Source organism: Myotis nattereri (genome assembly GCF_964212035.1).
Source record: "Myotis nattereri genome assembly, chromosome: 3".
Lineage (NCBI taxonomy): Eukaryota > Metazoa > Chordata > Mammalia > Chiroptera > Vespertilionidae > Myotis > Myotis nattereri.
Window position 1 is genome coordinate 148,057,360 of NC_138077.1, and position 8,944 is coordinate 148,066,303.

The following is an 8,944-nucleotide window of genomic DNA, read 5'->3' on the forward strand; positions in this document are numbered from 1 at the left end:
TGTTGTATGGGCAGCTACATTTCTTTTGCCCTGATTATAAAAATTAGTACATAACATGATCCTTCTGAGGCAGTAGTACCATTTTCCCCATATGTGGGTGGAAAAACTGAAGCAGAGAGAAGTTAAGTAATTGGCTTTGTCACACAGTTATAAGTGTCAGAATCAGGGCTGACCACAAAATGTGCAAGCCAGAGTCCATGCATGTCATCACTGCATCATCCTGTTTTTTCAGTGTTAGAGTAGCCTTGCCAGGTTTTAATTTTTAAATCTAAGAGACTGTTTCCAATATATAGGGTAGGTTCCTAGGCCTGGCTGGTGATCAAGGCCAATCTGTGGGGCAACCAGCAGTTGGGGCAATTGGTCGGGGGGACCCACTGGCATCCACCTTGGATGGCAGCCTTGTTCCACCTGCTCACTGGCCCTGGCCCCTGATCGCCACCACTGGTCACTTCCCTCTCTGGGGGTGGGGAGACAGTGCGCCTCATAGCGACCAGTCGTTCCACTGGTGGTGCCCCTGTTAGGTCAATTTGCATATTAAGGTTTTATTATATAGGATATGGTTTGCAGTAATTTTCTCCCATTTAGTGGATTATCTTTTCACGTTCTTGATGATGTCCTTGGAGGAAGCACAAAGGTGTAATCTTGATGATGTTCAATGTATCTCCTTTTTCTTTTGTGGCTCGTGTTTTTGAGTTATATTCAATTGCTGTTTTAAAAGTTGAACTAACTGCCCTGGCTAGTTTGGCTCACTGGATAGAGCATCGGCCTGGGGACTGAAGAGTCCCAGGTTCGATTCCGGTCAAGGGCATGTACCTTGGTTGCAGGCACATCCCTGTAGGGGGCGTGCAAGAGGCAACTGATGGATGTTTCTCTCTCATCGATGTGTCTAACTCTCTATCCCTCTCCCTTCATCTCTGTAAAAAAATCAATGAAATATATTTAAAAAAATAAAAGTTGAACTATCTGGACTCATTCCATGGGCTTTTCTGCAATCTAATTGAATTTCCTGTTCAGGTTCAGAAAAATAATTTCTATTTCCCTTTCCTGCCCCAAATTACTTAGAATAGCAGACACTAATATTTACTAAGCACTTACTATGTGCCAGGCTCTTGCTAAGCATTCAGACAGCTTGGTTAACCGGCCCAGGCACCTGGAGCTAGTAGGGGTCAGTCCAGCCAGTCTGACTCGAGAGCCTATATTCTCTACCTCTTCACTGCCCTACTGAACACAGTTTCTTCATCTTCACATTTGTTTCATTTTTGTAAGAGGAAAATGGTGTACTTGCTGTTGGTGTTGGACGAGTTACTCTGCCCTTCTTGTTCTTTGTTCCTTTCCTTCCCTGAGGTGAGTTCCCTGCCCCACCCTTTCTAGTACTGCCAGACTCTCCAAACTGTCCAACACATACACACACCCGTCCAAAAAGGCAAAACAACACCCTCATTCAGGACACAGAATACTTAAGGCCCTGATGCTACAGCTGCAGTTGCTCCCTGACCCTCGCCCCACCCTACCTATGCAGTCTTCTCGCTGGTTGTGATAGTCTAGGGCAGTGATGGCGAACCGATGACACGCGTGTCAGAGGTGACACGCGAACTCATTTTTTGGGTTGGTTTTTCTTTGTTAAATGGCATTTAAGTATATAAAATAAATATCAAAAATATAAGTCTTTGTTTTACTATGGTTGCAAATATCAAAAAATGTCTATATGAGACACGGCACCAGAGTTAAGTTAGGGTTTTTCAAAATGCTGACACGCCGAGCTCAAAAGGTTCGCCATCACTGGCCTAGGGTCTGCCCTTCAGGGGCAGCTTGGACGCTCCTTGGAGGTGAATTCCATGCTGGCTTGCCTGGGAACATGAAAGGCCCCAGGTTTAAAATAGTCCAGCTGTCAATCCAATCAAGTATAACCATGGGGAGCAGATGACAAAAGCAAGTCAGAGGAGCTTCTCGGTTTTTCCTTTCACTTTGACAACACTGACGTTTAGACTTCACCTTTGTTTTTGTTAAATAAGTGATGAAGTCAGAATGATCTACCAGGAGCCCAAGAGCTTCTTCCCGCCACACGCTGCCTCCTTTCCCACTGCACCCGATTGCCTATCACATCTGTTTGGAACTACGCCAGAAACGTCTCTCAGACTCTCCGAGTTCGTCCTTCCTGCCACTGCATCTGTTCAGATTCTTATCATCTCTTAGATGATGAACTAACTGGACTCAATCCATGGTCTTTGCTGCAATCTAATTGAAATGAAATGAATGATCTCTCCACAGTTGCCTTCCCCAGTAGATTATGAGATCCTTAAGGTCAGAGGCCAAAAAGAGTTACTTTCCCCAGAACTTAGCATTTGTGGGAGGAGCACTCAGTGCTGTAAGGTGCCCCGCACCTACAAATCCTTTTAAAAAAGCTACTACATGTCACATGACCCAGGTGTCTCTGGAACCCCTTCCTGCCCTACTACGTGCATGAGCTTTGCTAGCACTCAAGGGGAGACCACGGCAAAGTCGACACCTTGTCTCTTGTGATGAGGGAGGCCTCTGCTGGTCTGTACACTTCTCCTTAGCTTAGTTGTGGGGGAGAATCTGGTCTGTCTCTCTTAGATCCATCTCCTCCAGAGCCCACCAATTGATCAGGATGGTTGTTGTCTTTCTCAAACAGATCCACCTCCACCTTCCGGAGTCCAAACTCCCCTTGAACACTGGTACTTACCAACTGGTACTAACAAAAAAGTTAGGAAAGTATTGCAAAATCATACCCAGTAGTTATGGCCCTGTCTTAGTAACCTTCTCCCTGAGACCACATGGGGAAAGGTGAGGTGAGCAGACAGGACAAAGACTCCCGGTTTAGGTCTTCAGGCGCTATCTCAAATGGAGGCTATCTTGTGCTCCAATACTCTCTCCTCAGGCTTCAGCTGTCCCCCTGTTACGTTCTTGTCTTAAACTCGCTCGGTAATGTCCGCACCTGTTTGCCACAGAACACCGCCCTATTCTGTCCCATCCCCACAAGGGGGCATTGACCCAAGTTGTTGCTGTCCCTTCTTGCTAAGTGCGGAGATCTGTGGTTGCCAGGAGTTTGGGGGAAGGCAGGGAGGGGAGAATAGGTAGAACATAGTGGATTTTAAGGGCAGTGAACCTATTTTGTGTGACACTGTAATGGTGGGTACACCTCATTATACATATGTTAAACCCTATAGAGCAGTGGTTCTCAACCTTCCTAATGCCGTGACCCTTTAATATAGTTCCTCATGTTGTGGTGACCCCCAATTTCATTGTTACAAATTGAACATAATTAAAGCACAGTGATTAACCACAAAAACAATATGCAATTATGTATGTGTTTTCCGATGGTCTTAGGCGACCCCTGTGAAAGGGTCGTTCGACCCCCAAAGGGGTTGCAACCCACAGATTGAGAACCGCTGCTATAGCGTGTATAATACCTAGCTCTGACTAGTGTGGCTCAGTTGGTTGGGTGTTGTCTCATGCACTGAAAGGTTGCTGGTTTGATTCCTGGTCAGGGCACATGCGCAAGTTTTGGGCTCGATCCCCAGTAGGAGGCATGCAGGAGGCAGCTGACTGATGTTTTACTCTCATATCAGTGTTTCTCTCTCTCTCCTTCTCTCTTCCTCTCTCTCTAAAAATCTATTTTTTAAAAAAGTCTTTTTTTAACAAAAGAATGAACCCTAATGTAAACTATGGACTTGGGATGATAATGATGTGTCAGTCAGTGTAGGTTCATCGATTGTAACTAATGTACCACTGAGGTGTGGGATGTCCTTACTGGAAGAAATTGTGCACCTGCAAGGGTAGAGGGTATATGGGGACTCTCTGCACTGTCCGCTCAACTTTGCTGTGGACCTAAATGTAAAAAGGAAATGGGCTATTAAGCCATGGAAAAAACATGAAGAATCCTTAAGTGCATATTACTAAGTAAAAGAAGCCAGTCTGAAAAGGCCAGTATAGATACTGAGGTTGTGGTTGCCAGAGGTTTAGCAGGAGAGAGGCAAGGCTAAGCAGGTGCAGTACAGGGGATTTCAGGGCAGGGCAACAATTCTGAATGAAACTGTAACAGTGGATACATGTCATCGTACAGTTTTCAAAACCCAGAGAAATATATAACAGGAGAGTAAATCCTACTAAACTATGGAGTTCAGTTAATAGTACTGTTATCAGTACTGGCTAATCAATTGTAACAAATGTACCAGTACTACACTAATGGAAGATGTTAATAACAGGGTAAGCAGGTGGGTGTGGGGGCATAAATGAGGGGACATCTGGGTACTTTTCCACTCAATTTTTCTGTAAAACTAAAACTTTTTCTCCAAAAATGTCTATTAGGAACAGCAAAAAAGAAAAAAACAGTTTTAAACCGATTAGCTATTACTATTAGTACAATTACTGCTTTCAAACTATTACTTCGTTTTCCCTGTACAAATTTTATACACTCTCTCTCCAAGGATTCCTCTATGCTGCTCCAAATATCAGAGAGGCCCTTGAGGTATGGTAGCCGGATACCCCCTGGCTTCTTAAAGTTCGATTTAACTATGTAATTTGTGGAGTGTAAGATGGAGTAATATGTGTCAGTATCCAGATATGGTTTTAAAAGCCGTTCTGCAACATGTCATTCCAGCTGCAGGGCCTTGGACCACATCTGTTGAAATAAAACCACGTTTGTTTGGGCTCCCAAGTGACTATGAAGGGCATAGTTGCTCTGCCAACCTGTATTGACATGTTGCTGGCATGAGAAATTAATTTGTGTTAATCCACTAAAAATTTGGGATTTTTTTTTTGTGTGTAGCATAACCTAGTCTATCCTGATTTATATTCCTAGCAAGTCTTACCAAGTTTTCATCATTCCATTCAAATGACATGTTCTCTACAATCTTTTTTTGATTCTTGAAGTTGAAAGCAATCTTCCTAGTTTCTCAATTCCCACAGTAGCTTATCTGTACCTTCTAATGACGTTCGGCACTTTAAATCTTAGAGTAACTCTTTAAATCTTGTATTATAATTATATGCATACATGTCTTATCTATCCTAGTAGAACATGAGTTTTTTAGGTCTAGATCATGTCTGATTATCTTAGCATATCACAAGCACTTGGTAAAGTATATGGAATGCCTTTTTGATACTATATCGATTTTTATTCAAATAAATAAGGTTCCTATTGTAAACATAGGAACCTCAAGGTAGGTCCATCAAGAGAAAAAAAAGTACTTATATAGCCCAGCTGGTGTGGCTCAGTGGTTGAGCATCGACCTATGACCCAGGAGGTCACAGTTTGATTCCCGGTCAGGGCACATGCCCAGGTTACGGGCTTGATCCCCAGTGTAGAGTGTGCAGAAGGCAGCCATTCAATAATTCTCTCTCATCATTCTGTCTCTCTCTCCCTCTCCCTTCCTCTCTGAAATCAATAACAATATATTTTTAAAGTGCTTGTATAAATAAGAGTTACTGTTCTCAAATTTTATGTATAAAAATACAAAATAGACATCTTCCTTCAGATTAGTTTTACACTCTTAGACAACCCATGTCCTTCATTCTGTGGGACAGGGGTCCTCAAACTTTTTAAACAGGGGGCCAGTTCACTGTCCCTCAGACCGTTGGAGGGCTGGACTATAGTTTTAAAAAAAACTATGAACAAATTCCTATGCACACTGCACATATCTTATTTTGAAGTAAAAAAACAAAACGGGAACAAATACAATATTTGTATTTGCATGTGGCCCGCGGGCCGTAGTTTGAGGACCCCTGCTGTAGGAGATAGTTTCTTTTTAATTTAAAGTGATCTATTCGAAAGAAATCCTAATAATAAAAGGCCAATATGCAAATGGTCATCACGCCATGATGCCATAACGACCCATCAGCAGGGACCTGAGGCTGCGCACCCCTGAGGCCATGCCCCCCGCCCTGGCGCCAGGACATGAGTCTGAGTCTCCCGCCCGGCGGGGCTTGACGAGGATGGGGCCGGCCAGGTCTTGGTGTCGCCCAATGGGGCCTTACAAACTCAGAGACCAAAAGTAACCACATAGGATGGTCTGAACATAAAAATTCCCAACTAAAAGCCGGTCATGGTGAGTAGTCACATCCTAGGCTTGTAGTTTACAAAATACAGCAATGAGACCTGGTTTAACTTGCAAGATAAAATTTGTAGTAAACATAAGTCCATAAATTCCCCCAATTATCTTGGCCAGAAAAGAAACAATTGAGATGTATCAATACAGTGGATCAGAAAAAGTTGGGGAATTACAATGGAGGACTCTAACATTTTGTAAAAGTGTGTATTAAAATGCTAAATCAGAGTTTAAAGGGCTGGAAGGACGGGGGAGTGGATAAAATCAGGAGGATGGCCTGGAGGAACTGGTGGAAAGTATTTGAAGTAGTTCATGATGGGAATCACAGTGATAGGATCCACATCAAAGGACTCATGGGGTAGGTGAAATTTTATCTTCCAGTCTCTCATAAATGGTCTAAAATGTCATGTTTTAAACATATGCACTAATAAAATACTTCAGAAAATATTTTCTTCAAAGTGTTATACATACAAAAATCTGTCTGGTAATTCATCAAAGAAGAGCCCTGAGGACCGAGGAAAGGTGAAATTGGAGAGTATTTCTCTGGAAGAGGCACTTTATAGGAAGTCCCTATGTAAGAGGGATTTTTCTGAAAAGTACTCAGAGAGTTTATCCCAGTGGTCGGCAAACTCATTAGTCAACAGAGCCAAATATCAACAGTACAATGATTAAAATTTCTTTTGAGAGCCAAATTTTTTAAACTTAAACTATATAGGTAGGTACATTGTTATTAACTTAATTAGGGCACTCCTAAGCTGGCATTTGCTAAAATAATAAAGCCACCAACACAAAATAATTGCAATTCTTAAATTGATGACAAAAATACCTGTAGGATTTGCAGCTGGTTGGAAAAATGCAGGTAACTTTATGCTTCAAGTAGGTACTTTTGTCACCCATGCGCGATTTGTGGACGCGACTAGCACTAACCACTGCACATGAGACTGCGGACTGGCTCACTCAACTCGTGCATGAATCGCGCCCGCCTCCCCCACACTGTGTATCCCAGGGCCCGCCTGTGCTGCGTCTCCCGTTGACCGACAGACCGACTGACCGACCGACACCCCCCACTTCTTCTAACACCACTTCTTCAAAATAGACTCAACCAGGCCGAAAACCGACTTCTGCGCATGGGCCACGAAGTTTCAATCGTGCCCACACGTGGTATTTTGTGGAAGAGCCACACTCAAGGGGCCAAAGAGCTGCATGTGGCTCGCGAGCCACGGTTTGCCAACCACTGGTTTATCCCCTAGGACTTTAATGAACACAAATGGAAAATAAGTATATGAAAAGATGCTCAACACCATATGTCATAGGGAACTCAAAACTAAAACAATAATGAGATACCAGTATATATCTTCTAGAATTGCTAAAATCCAAAACACTGACAACACTACATGCTGACAAGGATATGGAGCAACAAGAATTCTCATTCATTGCCAGTGGGAATGCAAAATGGGAAGACAGTTCAGCAGTTTCTTACAAAACTAAACATACCCTTACCATACGACCCAACAGTGGTGCTCCTTGGTTTTTCCCAAAAGAGTTGAAAACTCATTTGTGTCCACATAAAAAACCTGTACATGAATGTGTATAGCCGCTTTAGTCATAATTGTTCAAACTTGGAAGCAACCAAGATTGTTGTAAACACAACAAACTAACTGTACACGTATTCTTTCTCTCTCATCTTCAGTAGGTGAATGGGTAAATCAACTGTGGAATGCCCATCCATACTGTATGATTCCAACTAGACGACATTCCAGAAAAAGGCAAAACTATGGAAGCAAAAAATTAATGCCTTGAGCTTCAGCTGGATGTTGATGGGAGATTTCCTCTGCCCAGCGTGTCGCCGCTCCAAAAAGCCAAAACTCAAAAGTCAGAGTTTGGAGTAAGGGAAGGTTCATGAATCGGGAAGGTGCCAACAGAGAAGACGAGAGCCTTCGTGGCACCTCAAATTCATTTTTAAAAAGTAGAGTTCGGGCTTCCTTTATGACGAGGGGAGGGGAAATGTGAGGAGCCCCAAGAAGAATTTCTCTCATGATTAGCATGTCTCTGTGCAAGACGAAGCAGGAGCTGTTAGCCTGAAGACGGTGGGAACCACACAGGCTCGACCATGATGGAGTCAGAGACCGCATTTCACTCTGCTACAAGCCTGCAGCTAGCTCTGAAGAGAGGAAGTGGGTTGGTCCTGTAGTGAAACCATAGTGTGCCTTCATTCATTTCATTCTCAGACAGTGAAAGCTACTGGTGGAGTAAATTTCCTCCTGAATTATCTAAGGACAAATATCCCCCTATGGTCATGTAGACAAAAAAGGTGCCACATACTCAACCTGACAAGCTCGGGGGAGGCCTGCATGGTGGCCTCACAAACTCAGAGACCAAAAGTAGCCACATAGGACGGTCTGAACATAAAAATTCCCAACTCAAAGCCGGTCATGGCGAGTAGTCACATCCTAGGCCTGTAGTTTCCTTGACAAAGGTCAATCTTTACCTGAGAGCACATATGTATATATGTATTTTTAAATATTTTTTGTCATTTAAGATAACATACCTTTGAAATGTCACAATAACCTCCTTTTCCAGACCCCTCAGGGCACACCTACCCACCAGAGCAGGAGACCCCTGAGCCCCTCATTTTTATCTTGTTCTCCAAATACCTTCTCCATGTGCTATACATGTTATTTCTGAACTATCTTGTACTCACCAATGTGAAAGTATGTGTCTCTCTGTTTTACTTTTTACCCAGCCCCAGAGGTTTCCTTGCTTTGCTTTCTCCTATCCCCTTACTCTCTCACCAATGGATGTCATGTAACCTTCCTTACATCTCCTCCTTTGATTCTAATGTATAAAATAAGCTGCAAAACTGCCATTCTCTGCAGCAT